The 16,486-nt window shown below is 42.8% G+C and overlaps 1 pseudogene; it reads right to left on the reverse strand.

Moving 5' to 3' along the window:
- Nucleotides 1–705: 705 nt before the first annotated feature.
- The window catches only part of LOC113932645, a 39,576-nt pseudogene continuing 23,795 nt past the window's right edge, over nt 706–16,486 (reverse strand).

The following is a 16,486-nucleotide window of genomic DNA, read 5'->3' on the forward strand; positions in this document are numbered from 1 at the left end:
ATAAAATTAATGGCCCCAGTGTAAACTAATGTTGCAGAAACATCACATTTAATTTTTTATCTGAAATAAACAATATAAAATGTAATTTCATGGTCTGAAATTAAAGGTTACAAGTCTTAAGCACTTGGTTTTCCAAGAAGAAGAAAAATATATCCAATACTATATTTTTATTTATACTCCTAAAACATAAGGTCTTTGTAGAAATTAAAACAATACTTAAATCAAGTACAGATACAATACAGCCTGATGAATTGCATTAGAAATCCTTAAGAAGTTTGCCCTGCATCAGGCTCAGTGCAGAGTGGGGAGTCTCCTAGAAGATTCTCTCTCTCCATCTCCCTCCCACCTTCCCCCCACTTGCTCACTCTCTCTTTCTCTCTCTGTCCTCCTCTCTCTAAAATAAATAAATAAATCTTTTTAAAACAGAAATCCTTAAAAAGTTGAAACACTTAAACAAAAATAAAAGTGAATAAAAGTAAAAAATATTGCAAATAAAAATAATTTATGACCCTATCCTGTTCATCGTAGTGCACAGCACTAGATTTACAGTAACAGGTACAGTTAAAATGAAGACTGAGGTCACTTTACATAAGTAAGATGATGATTCTCAAATGACATTAAAAACAGTTGCTTTGATCTTTGGGGGCTTTGGCTTTGTAATAAGTATGTAATAAATATCTGTACTACCTTGTCCATGTTAAGCACTTACCTTTCTCCATTTGAAAGTCTTTCTTTGGAATCACACTGTCCCACGCAAAGATGTTTAACTCGAAGACTACTTAAACTCTGGAGAAAAGGCAGCAACTCAGAGTTAGGTATATTTGAGTTGTCACTTGCTTTCTTTGGCAAGAAAGAAGAAACTGCATTTTTAAGGTCACTCTCAAGAAGAGAATGGTTTGGGGGTAAAATTTTACACAATCTGACATATATTTCCTCCACCGGTAACTGTGGAATTTCCCCAGTGCAAGCATTGAAGGCTTCAGTCACAGTTCTAGATGTCAATCCAGTTTTGCAAGGAAAAGGTGTGGAGGGTGACTTCTCCAAGGCTCCTGAAGAACAGGACGATTGTAGATCAATCACACATCGGCGTCCAATATTTCCCCAAACTGACTAAAGCTGCTCTCCAATGGGAATACGATGCTGCTCCTAAAATTGAGCCATATTCATCAACTGCTGAGCACCAGGTGACAACTTTGACCCCATGATTCCATGATAGTTTGGACCCTCTGGAAGTCACTCCTCGGTCACAGAGCTGGAGAATCTGTGGAAAACTACACCATAACTTTATTGAGGAACACCCACTGCTTTTCACCAAAGGAGAGCAAATTTATTTTACAAGCATGACTGGAGGATGCCAATGTGAAATATTTTTTATAGAAAATAATTTTGTGCTCACTGCATTAGGGTCACATCTCAGGTAAAAGAAGCAGGGGTTTTCATCTTGGCTGTTCAGGCCTCTCTTCAAAATCACCAGATCTCGGCCGCAGAGCAGATGGCACCAGCAGAGCTGCTCCCAGTCCAACTCCCCGGCACCCAGACCAGCCCAAGTGAGAGGGAAGCACTTGCTGGGCTTCCTCCCAGGAAGAGGCCAGCAGCGGTCAGCAGGTCAGTCCTGCAGCCTCACCCCAGGCTCTATTATGACACTGCCAGCCCAGGCCAACCCTGGAACCTCTCTGTGTTTTTCTATGAGTTTTTTTTCCAAATTATATACACTGATATGTTTGTATTTTAATGTTTTAATTGGGGAAAATATTACTTAAAATAATCCAAATGTTTTAGTAAACATTTCTTCATTTTGCTCTTGAGCAATCCCTCTACAGAGTGCTCCTTTGAAACCAGTCTTCTAGTCCATGAAGTGATTGGACCCCCCACCCGCACCCCACCACCACCACCAAACTACTGACCCATTCTGATACCCTGCCCCTGGAGACTGCAACCCTCTTCCTTTGCCTCCTCCAACATTGGAGCTCTCAGGTCTACTGAACTCCTGCCATGAGATGCAGTCTCACTCAAAAAGCCAATATTTTAATCCTGAGTTCCAGCATCCCAATATTCCAGCATCTGATGTCAGACAGAACCATAGTGCTTAGTTGCCCTGACAACCACATTGACCATTGACTGAATCATTCCTGTGCCTGGTGTCCCAGATATGTACTCCAGTTTGGTCTTCTCCTTGTTCTTGCTAGAATTCCAGTTCAAGTCCCCCTTCCTAGTTCCAACATCCTCTGTTGGCTCTTCAAGTCTAGTGGTTGAGAACCTAGCATACTTTGAGTCTGTATCCACTGGAGCCATGACATACAGAATCAACTGAGGTTGAGATTCTTCAGGGAGAGTTCCCTGGAAGAGGTTCTCATCTTCTGACACTCAAAGCATAGCAGAAAGTTAGCAATAGTTTAAGGGTTTGTGTTTAAAGAAATATTTGGGTGAGCTTTAAATAAAGAAATTCTATTTCACTGTAGACACAAACAAACCATGGGGGTCTTCTAGAACTTGGCACTTTATGGCTTCCAGAGATGGCATCATATTAGATTAGAACTCAGTCATTTGACAGGAAGAAGATGAGGACAACACATCACCCAGCAGGGATGCTTCCTCTAGCCCCTTATCATCTCAGTAATTTCAGGAATTTATAAAAGAGATTTAAACATAATTTTAGGTGCTCATACTTCTAAAGTTGTTTCTGAGGAACCTTCCAAGTAAGAAAGCAAGCTCAAGAAGAAAATCAAACCAGAGCTCTGAGGCAACTTAGCTTCCCTTAAGCCCCACTCGTCTATAAAAAAAAATATTTTAAAATAGTTTTCCCTCCAGAGTACAAGAGAGAACTCTTAGGCACGGTTCATGTGATGGAGGCATGGAGTAGGGACAGTGGAAAATGCACATCCCTGACTTGCCTGTGTGAAAGGAAATGATAGCTTTAGTTTTGCCCATTAAAATCATGTTAGTGTATAAATTTTTGGCAGGAAATTAAATGATGCAAACAGATAGAGAAAGCAGTATCTTAATGCCCAAAGCAGTTTGTCCCTTAAATATAATAATATAATAAAACAGGGGAAAAATTTGTTTCTGAGCATCTGTTTTTATCTCAAGAGAAATTTTCAGAGACTAGGTGGTAAAATGGGTTTTGGAAACATGTGAACGTGAATCAGGCAGAGCCGGTATGAGGGGACAGTTATGGGGCTCCTGGTCTAATGGTCAGACCAAGAAGAGGGACAGCACCTCAGGAGGAAGCTTTACCAGCCACGTAGCACATGGCAGGACCTCGCTCTAAGCCTTTCAGAATCATCCACTTCCTTGGTACTGGAATACCTCAGCCCAGGGCAGGCCCGTTCAAGGTCATTGACTGGGGCCTGGTGATTCTGTCACTGAATCTGATTTCCTTGCGGTATATTTGTTAGCACATTCTACAGCTTCAAGAAGTCAGACAATACAGGGGGAGAAATACACTTGGGGCCAAGAACAAGAATTGAATTTCCTATAAAAATAGCAAACTACAGGAACCTCTAATCCCTATAGTTCTTCCATGCAAGCCATACCCAAACCACATCCCAAAGATGGAGGGGAAGCAACTAGGGGATGGATTATGTGGTCTGTGAGTTGGAAACTATGCAAATACTTGATTGAAGATTAATAGATAGAATATTATGACAGTTACGATTTCTACAAATATGTTATTTCTATTTTACATATAAATGCACTGATAAAGTTCTATAAGGATACACCTGTCTCATAACAGCGGCCCTCTAAATGCATAAGCTCTAGGAGAAGTGGTTGAGGAGATACGCCAAGGCTTCCAGAACTAAGTGAGATTAATTTTGAAGACTATGTTGGAATTACCAAAGCAAACAAGGGAAAGATGGTATTCCAGCAAAGAGCTTAGCCTTTTAGGGTAATTACCAGGATTTGAGTATAGCCAGAATATAGGGGGCTTGGGAAGAGCTGATAAGAGATGAGATTGGAAAAGGAAGCAGGCATATGATCTTGATGGGCCTCGTATTTAATTCAAAATAATTTTAATTTCTGCCTATAAGCTGTAGAGAGTCTGAATTTGATTACAAGTAATAGAAGGATCATCCAAGAGTGATTCAAATAATAACATCTGTTTTGTCATGTATTAGCTCTATTCCCATGAGGACAGGGAGGAAAGCAAGAGCGGATGCAAAGCAGCTACCCGGTTGGACAGGAGACATGTAGCCAGTGGTTTCTGAGATGGTGCCTAACGAACACCTAGGACAGCGGTGAGTTGAGGGAAAGAGCCAGGTGGGGAGGGACTCCCATTTGGGGGTGCTGACATGCTTGGCCAGCTTGATTTGGAGGGAGAGCCAGAATTCATCCCTGGTTTGCCAAGAATGCTTCGCAAGAGCAGACAAAACCAACCCAGGGTGGGAAAAAAGTCAGACCGGTGTTCCAGGAGGCAGAGACTTATAGAAAAAGAGCATGAGGGAACTTTCTGGACTGATGGTAATGTTCTACACCTTGATAGGGGTTTGGGTTACAAAGGTGTATCAATTTGTCAAAATTGATTGAAAATTACACCCAGAGATTTGCGCCTTTGTGTGTAGAATTCACCCTCCACCTAAAAAATAAATAAATAGATAGATAGATAGATAGATAGATAGATAGATAGATAGATAGATAGATAGATAAAGAAATAAATAAATAAATACACCCTAATCAGACACTGCTTTCTAGTTCGTGAATGCAAAGTAAAGTATTTAGGAGTAACTGATGAAATGGAGGACTTTGAAATGTATCAAAATAGAAGGTAGATTTATGGATGAATGGAGACATGGAGAGGTAGGTTGATATGTGTAAACAAACACAGCACAAGTTAACTGTATAATCTTGGTGGTGTTCACTGCAAAATTCTTTCGAACAATGTTTAGAAATTTGTTATACAAAATACGGGAGGATGTGGGAAATGACCTACAAAAATCTTTTCTCAGAGCCTTAATACCTACACATACTTGGTTTCCCAAAGTCACACCCCTGGCACAAGACAAACCTGATTATTCTCCGATTATATCGTGCCACAATACTGGCAACCTGAATTCCCAGGAAAATCCTTTCGCTGGATGGTTGTGTAGACACCACCTCCCAAATTCTGACCACATTGTTTCAAACAGAACAGTTTTCATTCTTTAACCAACAGCGGCCATCCAGTAGTCCTTCATCAATTGCAAGAATTAAATTCTTGAAATCCCCAGGGTATGTGAACTGAAGAATTGAAGATCTTATTAGAAACAGTTGTGCTGGAAAACAGAAGTTCCAAAAGAACTTAAAAAAGGAACAAAAAAAAAACTTCTCCTAAATATTTTCATATTTTAATGAAAACAAAAACAGCAAAGTAAATACACAATTTAAATTTTTAAGTATTTTGAAATAATCATTAGTACCACAAAATTAAATATGTATTTGCCATCCTTTCCTCACTAGACCATGGTTTCTCCAACTCAGCACTATTAGCATTTGGGGCCAGATCATTCTTATTTGGGGAGGGGCTGTCCTATGCGCTCAATGATGTTTAGCGGCATCCCTGGTCTCCATCCACTAGATGCCAGTAGTTGGGTTTTTTTTTTTTTAAGATTTATTTATTTATTTTAGAGAGAGAGCATGTGGGGGGGCAGGCAGTGTGAGAGGTTGAGAAGCGGACTCCCCACAGAGCAGGGGACCCTGAGATCATGACCTGAGCTGAAATCAAGAGTTGGATGCGTAACCAACTGAGCCACCCACGTACCCCTAGATGCCAGTAGCTTTCACCTCAGTTGTGACCACCAAAAATGTCTCCAGACATTCCCAAATGTCCCCAGGGGAGAAACTGCCCCTGGTTGAGAATCCCTGAACCAGATCCTTTTTCTGGTATTCTTTTCTCAGCATTTCAATGAGATGCTTGTAGATACATTTTGCTTTGTTCTGAATAATTCACATACCAAGAGGTACCCGTTCTGTATCAAGTCCTTCATCCGACTGTCCAATGCCTTTCTGGTTATATGGTTCTAAGTTGTTCTGCCTGCTTCAGAAGGAACACAGGAACGTTGGAGCTTGACAGAAGAAGCTTTCACTAACCTTTATCTAAATAATCTGCTCAGCTCTCTGCTTAGATCCTTTTAACTCCCCACCTCCCTCTACCCCTCTTAGACACACACACACACACACACACACACACACGTGTATAAAGACTCCCCTGCACAGAGTCCTTCATGCCAAAGTCCCCTTCCTAAGCCTCTCTCTCTTGCTCTGCATCTGGCATGATGTCTCTTTTCTTTGCCCCAACACAAGTCTCCTAACTTTTTCTAATGATCCCCAATTTGAGTGACTCACAATTCTGGGCTTTTCATAATTTCAGTAAGACATGAAAAGCAAAGCTAGACATATCAGAACTTTGGGGAAAGAAATCCAGGCTAAGAGGAGGGGTGACCCGATATTCTGCATTCAATCCAAGGTTTAGAGCTGCCAAGTTGGCATGACAATCCACACTGCCCATGTGGCGTTGGGACTTTCCTAGGTGGGTAGTCTCCTTTGCCACTCTGTGTGGTGCAGAGTCACTCTTGGTATTGACAGGAGAATCCATAGGACTCCTCTTCTGACCTAGGAGGGGTTACAACCCTTTCAGTGGAGACTGCTTCTCTAGCCGTGATGAGATAGTGCAGGAAATTTCCCTCAAATGACAGCTGTGGGGCCACTCTGGATGTTACCCTAGCTAGAAATGCCCTTTGGGTCTCCTCAGAGCTCAAGTTCCATGACAACTCTCAACCCCGCTGTGTAGCATCTTCTGCCCAGACTCCAAGTGTGATGGTGTCACAGACTAGGTATGCTGGCAGGAGGACTGAATCTCCCCCTGATCCTGCTGCCCCCCATCTCCAAGGCTCAATGCCCTGCTGGGTCAGAGACTGACAAGGCTTCAGGTCCATTGCATTTTCAGAAACACTGGATAGAAACATTCAAATTAGCCCAGCTCTCAGGGACAGGAAAGAGTGATGTCCCACATCCTTAGAGAAGCACCTCTCTTACCCATGATACCTATAACATCACACTGCATCATCCTGACGCCAGCACCCTCCTCTTCCCCATCAGACCACAAGCTCTGTGAGAACCAGACTGTAGATTGTTCACCACTGGTTTCCCAGCACTGATCACAGCACCTGGGACAGAGCAGAATGAGTAGAAAGGAGGAGAAGCAGACTTTCAAGAATATCGGAATTTTACAATCCCTGAGTTGTCACCAGAAGAACCAGGCAAAAGGATGTAAGGATAAGTCTGTACATTTGATGAAAGAATTCCTGCCCCACGAAGAGGTTTAGCCTAACTAGTTTCTCATCCCAGACACAACCCGACAATGCTTCTGGGACCCTGACATTTGATTTCTGGGCCTGTGTTTGTTTAGCCACAGATCCATCGGAGTCACGATGACTGGCTTCTCTCCACACCTTCTTCACAACCTCCCAGAGTTCCAAGGCAGCGCTAGAGCCCCAGAGTTAGACCCCAGCATCCCAGGGTTTTCTGGGCATGTATTGCCCCATCCTCTCAATCCTCCAAGTCAACCAAAACACAATTGCAAAACTTGAGGATACTGTGGGTTCAGATAGTCTGGAGCTGAGGAAGGATTTTCTTTCCTTGGATCTTCATTCCTGTCCCAGTCAACCAATAATACCTTTGACTGTCAGCCAATCCACTAACTATAAGTCAGTAGATGGAGGGTAGATGCCAAGGGGCGTGGCCTGTGATTGAGGGCACACCAGCTGTAACTTCCACCTGGCCTAATTCAAGACCTCTTTTGCAAGCTACATTTCCTTTAAATATGGAAAACAAAAATGGGAGTAAAATTGGTGAAGCACCTCTGGAAAACAATTGGGCAGCATCTGTCAGAATTTGAAATGATCTTACCCTACAACTTCGTATTCTACTTCTCGCTTGGAAAACCCATGTGTGAATAAGATAATAATAAAAGTAATAAAGCAGACACAAGGCTGTCAATTGCAGTGTTTTTTTATAATACTGAAAAACTGGAAATGAACAAAATGCCCAACAACAGGGCACAATAAACCAATAGACGCATACTAACTAACATTGGTTATGGGAAATGAGTCCCAGGTGGGGCAGTTCTGAATGGTGCAGACAGCAGAGGAAGTGCCTGCCACTAAACTCTTTGCACCAGCATGAGTAGGTCTCTAAGACAAATTAAGTTTTAAAAAAAAGAAGAAGCAAATGTAAATAACATGGCAGGCACCCGTGTGCTTAAAGCACACACTCAAACACACACACAACCTGGATATTTTCTATGAACACAACACTAGGCATGTAAATAGATTGGGAAATGTGGGGAAAGGTACCCATCAATCCACTGAACGTGGTTACCTTGGGGTTGAGGGCAGAGGAAAAGAGAGAGGATCAGAGGACCCAAGGGGACTGAGCAAGACAGAGTATAGCCGGATGTGTAATAGTATAGTTTTTACAAGGAGAAAATATTCATGTACAGCCTGAAAAATTAACAATTAAATGCAAAAATGGAGAGGTAACTATCTCTCTCCACATCTGCAGGGGAAGCTATAAAATAGAACTACCAGAAAATAGCAGCTCTTACAATGGGTGCAATGACCTGTGGTAGGATTGTGCCTTAAGATGGGCAGGATGGCATGGTTGAATTAATTCACTGTGAATGCTCCCAACGCAAAAATATAAATCCTTCGCTTTGAGAATTCTTCACTGGGAAGGGATGTTGTGTATTAGGTAGAAAGTTGGACTAGATCCCCATTCATGTTTAATGCCTAGAATGCAGTCTCATCATCCAATATGTAATGACAACAGGCATGGTTTACTGAGCTTAGTGCGTGCCCAGCACAGTGCTAGGTGCTTCACACACAGCCTCTTGGTCAGTTATGTATAGTTATTCCTACTATATAAGTGAGGAAATCAAGTTCATAATAAGCAGTGAGCTGAGGTATGAAGGCAGGTATGTTTCATTTCAAAGCCCATGTTTCATTTCAAAGCCCACTCTCTTAACCAATATGCCACATAGTGCATTAAAATTTGGGGACTCTACCCATTGGAAGAGGATTAGGGTTTTTGGAGTGGCCCCTTCTAAAATGTTTCCCAAAGTTCTGACTAGCCCTATGGCTTATTGGGGACCATGGAATAGTTTTTCTGTGTCCCATAAAATGAAGTTGCCTCTATAGAACATTTTTTTGGATATGACATTCCTCAAATTCTGTCCCAGGAGCGGTGTGATAATGAAGTTTCATTGTCTTTTGAAAAAGGTTGGTGGAAAAGGGAAATGAGTCCCAGGTGGGGCAGTTCTGAATGGTGTAGCAGAGGAAATGCTGTCCCCATGAACACAAGCAGCTGGGTGTCTGGACGCATCATAAAATTTTATTGTGAAATGTGCAGATGATGGGCCCAGCTGCAAAGCATCAGGAGTGTTTATCATGATCTCCCAGTGCATTCTGGGTGTGCTCCCCTTTGACAATATTTTTGTGGGCTTAACCTAATTGAGATGAAGACATCAAAATTACTTCAAGGTGCGGTCCTGCTGGGAGGCACACCATGGGCTTCCCTCTCTGAAGCTCATCATACCATTTGTCATGACGGGCTAGACCAGCAGTGAGAGGAATAAGTATTAAGCATTAATGTGAGAAGATGACATGACCTGGAGTTTAGTAAACCTTTTTTGGTTACTTCCATATCTGACAGACGTCATCAGTTACCAAGCCCACAGGGAGGCCTATGGTCCTATCGGCCATACTTCATCATTGACCAAGATCACCAAACCGTGCTATACAACTATGCATGTGTTGTTTATGTTTCAGAGAATGAGATAATGTACAACCTAAAAATAGTTTTACTCTGTCCACCCATCCCATATACCTTACAAGCAGTTCTATCCTTGGTAATAATCCCTTTTTTGAGTTAAGGCTTTGCATTTTCCCTTAAAGACGTTCTCAATTAGGGTTTCCCCTATGAACCACAGAACCCAGAAAGTGTTGGGGTGACTATTTTCTCGCTCCCAAAGATAGTACATAATTAGTTCTATTTCAGTTGCAGAGGAAAGAAGTTGAATCATGACATACAATAGATGCCTTTCACATACAGCTTAATTCTCTTACTGAACCCCCATTGAGAAGGGCTTTGGGAGGTCTCAAGAGTTCTACACTATAAGATCAAGTCATAGAAGCTCATAAGGAAAGAACTTCTTACAAGTTGAACAGCTCAACATCCCCTTTTTATATGTGATCTCTCAATGATACCCTGAAAAGTAGTCAATTAGCCTCTACCTGAACAGCTCAGCCATCAGAGGCAGCAAACACCATGATGGAGAGCGTTCACGGCTAGAAGTTCTTCTCGGGATGTGGTAGAGAAGCGGCCAAATTGTAGGGAGCCTTGAAAGCTAGATCAACGCATGGGGACTGCATCTTGTAGGTAGTAGTAAGCCATCAACTCCCAGCTCTCTGCAGGGTCAGAACAACCCCAAGCTTGTTCTCTGATTCTGCCAAAGCCCATTATATTATTGCAGGGAGTAGCACCCACAGAAGTGCTGACAAGTTTCAAACACTGAAGTAGGGCCAGCAGGTAGATGCTATCAACAGGTAACACCATTTGTCTCACTCATGGAGATTTACATGGCAGGGCAGACAGCACCTGGAGGAATGCTATCTCTGCCTGTAACCCACCACGATTCCCCTACCTCCTTGGATAACTTGAAAATACCCCGTCCTGATGTCTTATCTTGTTTTCTCACATCAGGCTTGGGCTGAGGTTTCAGGTGTCAAGCTGCAGCCAGAAGGGAGATTTATGGTCCTGTTATCAGCCCGAGACAGCAAGAGGCTGTGGTCACATGGTGGGGAAACAATAGCCGGCCGCGGAAGGCCGCGAGGAGGGCTGCTGGTCAGCACCTGGAATCACCTGTGCCCACACGGTCCTCACGGGCATGTGGACTGGGCTGAGGGTTGGAAATAGAAATGGCCCGTGGTCCTGGGAAAACAGCTCCATCCACGTGAGTGCTCTGAGCACAATCACTTACTAGCTCGGATGGTTATTGCCAATGGCTAAATCCACTGTCACATATTTCAGAGGTGCTAAATCATTCCAGCAATGTATAAGATGGAAAGCCTATCACAGCTGCTTAGGACTGAGGAGGTCATGATAAATGGAGAGTGAGTGAGAGGACCCCCGGGGGCTTACTCATGCCCACGTTCAAGCCACGGAAGAGGCATCCTGTTGGCTTGTCCCATATGGCAGCTGGTAAACCCCCACCCTCCAAGGACAAAAATGAGATTTTACAAAACAACTTCTACTTCTCAGGCATGGGCAAGACTGGTAGGCAGTAACACATCTCATTATTATAGCAACCATGGGTTTTCTCATTTACCACTGTGGGACTCCATCCCATTTCTAACAAAACCTCCTCAACTAAATATATATATAACAGCACATAATGTATAATATATTATCTACATTATCTATATATAGCTATAGATCATATTACATATTGTAGACATAGATTGTAGATTATAAATATATATTATAGATATAAATGATATCTTTAATATCTATATCTCTATATGTAATCTATATAGCATCATAAAATATAGTATGATGAGCTAACTACTTCCCCATCCCTAACTGTACCCTCATGTTGCTGAACCCTGAACCCACATTCCCTGCCACCATCCCCCCTTGATGTTATGAATGGGGTACGCTAGGAGAGCGCCTCTCTCATTCCCTTCCCTCACCCACAGCTCTCTCCAAGCCCTCGGGTGTGGGCAGGGAAAGCCAGAACAGGCTTTCATTGACTTCAGGGAAATCCCAACACTAAGCAACAGGGAGATCCATCTAAATCTTCTTGCGTTCCGCCCGGGCTGCCAGGGGAGAATTTAGATTTACCAAAGAGATTCTTTTCCCAGCACTAGGCTAAAGTCACCACTTTTTCCCCTTGGTCTGCCACACAGATATCGTCGTCTGCTGAGTCAGTCCGGGGCTGAACCTAAGCAGGTGACCCCGAAGGAAATGGCTCTAGTGTGCCCACGAGCAGCTGTCTCCTTCAGAGCCCTGCTCAAAGCATAACCTCTCCAGAGACTCTTCCCCAGTTTACCCCGAGTAATTGAGCAGAGGCTGGACCACACACAACAAATTTTTACTGCGTGCCTATTACACGGAGAGCATGATGTCAGGGAGCCATTTCAGTTCTGTTCAATTCAGCCTACACTTATTTGGAAGCTTCTGTTGGTGAAAAATGGAGTATAATGGATTCAAGAACAAGCTCTGAGCCATCCTGCCTGGTCCACATCCTGAGTCACCATCTCTTTAGATATTTTTAAGTTAAATGAGGTAATATATCCAAAATAATTAAAACCATGCCCAGCACAAAATAAGCATTCCATGTATAGTAATCCTTATTAGGATTACACAGTGGCTAAGCCTTGGGGATGTAATGATCAGTAAATTATTCTCCAGTCCTCTAAGAAAATGCAATCTACCAAGCCAGAGCATTTCAAGACAGTGGTGTTTCCCAACCACTCGGCCATCATACACTGATATACCCAAAGCACTTCACAGCTATACTGCCAAATTGTGAACAATGTTTAAAAGGAACATTTGCTATGCCGAGTATAATACAGTTATGTTCATCAGCTAAATCACCGAGCTGAGTGGAGAGACAACATTGTGTAGAGCGGGGAACAATGAATGCCAAGCTTACACCAAAGAAAAATCGCACCTTACTAGAAAATGTAAGAAATGTATTTGGTAAGTGTATAAGAAAGTGCTACTGGCTGGGGCGCCTGGGTGGCTCAGGCATTAAGCGTCTGCCTTCAGCTCAGGTCACGATGATCCCAGGGTCCTGGGATCAAGCCCCGCGTTGGGCTCCCTGCTCAGCAGGAAGCCTGCTCCCCCCTCTCCCATTCCCCCTGCTTGTGTTCCCTCTCTCACCGTCTCTCTCTCTCTCTCTCTCTCTCTCTCTCTGTCAAAAAATAAATAAATAAATCTTTAAAAAAAGAAAGAAAGAAAGTGCTACTGGGCCACAAGTAGTGCTACTTGAACAGCAGGAGTACTTGAGGATACGTTTATCTGCTAATAACATAATACCCAACTAAAATGGGTAGCATATAAGAATATTTATTATATTGATAACAAAAGTTCTCAAGGAGGGTGGGTCAAATATTGGTCCAGCAGCTCAATTACATCATTTAATCCCAGACTCTTCCATCTTTCCAATCTTCAAACCCAATCCCATCAACTTAGTCTTTAAGCATCTATTGCCTAGTTCCAGTCATCACAGGTAGACGTAATAATGTTCAGCACAGGATTTCGATTGGGTCTCTTTTCTTAGAGTCACATGTCCCTCAAGTCCCATGGCCAATATGGAATCATATGGTCATACCCTAGCTACAAAAGAGTCTGGGAAAGTAGGTGTCTCTACTTTGGCCTCTACTTTGACCTCTATAATGGAAGATGAACTGCACCAGGAAAGTGTGTAACCAAGAATGTCTGCATAGTGAATAAGTAAATGGTCTAGAAACTGTGGATGTTTATTCAAACACTGTGAGTTTTTATTGTGCTTGTGCTATAATAGTACTTGTATATTAACTATTATTAACTTGTTGAGTGTAGCTTTAAAACATCTAATCCTTTCAAGTGCACAGCCAAATATTCTAGTATTTCAAAATGCACCGCAACCATGGAAAGGCTGAGCACTAGGTCAGTACGTGGCAGTAAACGACAGTCATGCAAATGAAATGCTATAGAGAGAACTGGAAAAGCAGCTGGGAGATCCATATATATTCATATACTCATTCATTTTTTAATTAATTTTTGAACATCTGCTATGGGTCTGGGACCATTTGCTAGTAGTGAAGAAGACGAAGTCTCTGCCTCCATGGAATTTAAGTCTGTTGGGTGTGACCTCATGGCCTCTAGTCCTCAAGACCCAAAGATTCTATCATCCCAGGTTTATAGGACTTCTTATCAATCCCATGCTCTGCATCCCTTCCACCAGGACCTATGTCCTTATATTCTGCAACTCGGCAATTGTGTCGATTGTCTGCAAATATTCTTGCACTTATAAAAGTGTGTCTTGTTTCCATCAGGTCTGCCAACTTCAGAAAATAAGAAAAACAAGACTTCCATTCATTTTGTGCCCCATTGGAGTATAGGCGATTCATCTTATTTACAGTGGCAATTTGGCAGAAGAGAAAAGTGCAGACTGATGCACTCATCCCAGCTTTGATCATTAGCAGCCACAGAGCCTTGGGCAAGTCAATTTCCGAGCCTGTTTTCTCATCGGAAAATGGGCAAGATGTATTGCTATATGATGGTTTCATAGTGCTAATCTTGGTACGAAGCTTAGACAACATCGGTGCCCAATGGCTGGCCTATTGTAGACCATCAGCATACAGGAGGCTAGTAACAGTCTCCACTGCTCTCCAACCTTCTAATCTAATTTGCTCCTTGTCAAATGAAACCAACTCTCCGTAGCAGGTGGCCAGGCCAGTCAATTAGTGCCTACAGATGGCACGGTGATCTGCTAATTGCTCCAAGGCTTCCAAAATCTAAATTGGTGTGGTAGCTCAGCTGCCAGGGACATCAAGCTTTCCTCTCTCCCGTCCCTGCCCTCAGCCCTGCTCCTGAGCATTCCAACGAAAACTCTGATTCTCTGGAGACAGGTCAGCAGTTTGCTCTGTTAAAAATAAGTTGTTTGGACCCGGACCTGACATTTATGAGGAAACAGAATGTACTTAGTGCCATCTTTGATTTCTTTATGCCCATCCCCATTAAAATATATATATATATATATTTTTTTTTAATCTGCGGGAATTTTGACATCTCTCTCATGGTTGAGCTCTTCACCTGTCACCCAGACTATTCCCTGACTGAGCACGAGGTGAACAGAGGGCCAACCTGAGGAGAGACAAGGAATCACAAGAAAATGTCCAACTCAGTTATTTATTCAAGTGGCAGGGTATGGTACTCACTGCCATGCATTAACCAATTTTTTTAAAAAAGATAACTGAGAATTTCTACATATATAAATATATGCTGTATTTTTTTTCCCAAATAAATAATCAACCCAGTTTCCTAGCAACTCAAACAACCATCTGCTTTTTTGAGCTCTCCCATCACAGATGTCCTTCCTGAGTCTGAAACCACGGCATGGGCCTGGGCTTCCTGCTAGGAAGTATGGGTAGTTTGCCATTTGTTGGGGAAGAGCCTCAGCACCTATTTTGTCATCGCAGGCCAAAAACATGGCATGTTACCCACACATCAAAGCATCGTTGTGTCCCTGGCACCAACTCTGCTATGCGCTTAATACGTGGTGGTTGACTCTTGTGGAAAGTAGCGGAGAAGCTGAGCAAGGAGGGAGGGAATGCAGATGGAGAGACAACACTTCCCTTTGACAGCCTGAAAGGGCCTATGTCTATGGAGCTGTGTGTCCTTAAATAAGAAAAGTGGGAGAAAGAATTTGAGGAAAGGCCAAGCAAAAAAGAGCCCAGTTCTGCCCAATGTCATTCAAGACCAGCATTGATAAGATAAAGGTCCTTTGGAAGTGATAATGCCAAATTCATGGCAAACTTCAGAAGCCAACTGGAGCTTTGCTGCTTATGTTGGTCAGCTCAGGTTGCCAAAACAAAATACCATAGACTGGGGAGCTTAAACAACAGAAGGAGGCTGGAAGTCCAAGATCAAGGTGCCAATTTGGTTCCTAATGTGGGCTCTCTTCCCCGCATGCAAATGTCTGCCCTCTCACTGTGTCCTCGCATGGTCGGGAAAGAGAGAGAGGAGGACACTAATCCTACTGGGTCAGAACCCCACCCTTATGGCCTTATTTAACCTTAATTATCTCCAAATATAGTCATTTGGCAGGGGGCAGGGGCTTCAACATATGAATTTTAGGAGGACACAATTCAGTCCATAGCACTGCTAAAATACTTGCTTTTCCTGAAGGACCCTTCCCGTACCCTAGATGTGGCCACCCTCAGCACACACTGCATGTTTCAAGACACAGGGACCAGGGACTTCCGGCTCACTAGGAATCCTCAGCTCAGCTCAAGTTCTATCCTCCCCTGTGGTCGGTTACAGGCAAAAGTCCTCTATCAATATTCAAATTCATATCTGAAAAGAACTGCTGCTTTATGAAAGGATCCCTCACATAACATATGCTGTATGAATTGTTAAGAGGGGCAGGAGTATCTGGGTAGGAAGGGGTTGGGATTCCTGCCCATTGGAAAGTTGTTAGAAATGAAGATAAGAAGGAACTAAAATCATAGCACAGGACAATGGTCGATGGGCTTTGAGTTGTACCAAAATTTCTGGAACACCTTTGTTATAAAACAAGACAAGATACTGCTCATTATTAATATTATTCTTAGTGCTGTCTTGTATAACTCCATTTTTCTCATTTAAAGAAAACTATATGGTATATTCCTTGTATACCTTTATAACTCTAAAGATGATAGTGCTTCAAGGCATGGAGAGGAAAGGGCCAAGGTTCTGTCTTCCT

This window comes from Zalophus californianus, chromosome 10 (assembly GCF_009762305.2).
Source record: "Zalophus californianus isolate mZalCal1 chromosome 10, mZalCal1.pri.v2, whole genome shotgun sequence".
Taxonomy (NCBI): domain Eukaryota; kingdom Metazoa; phylum Chordata; class Mammalia; order Carnivora; family Otariidae; genus Zalophus; species Zalophus californianus.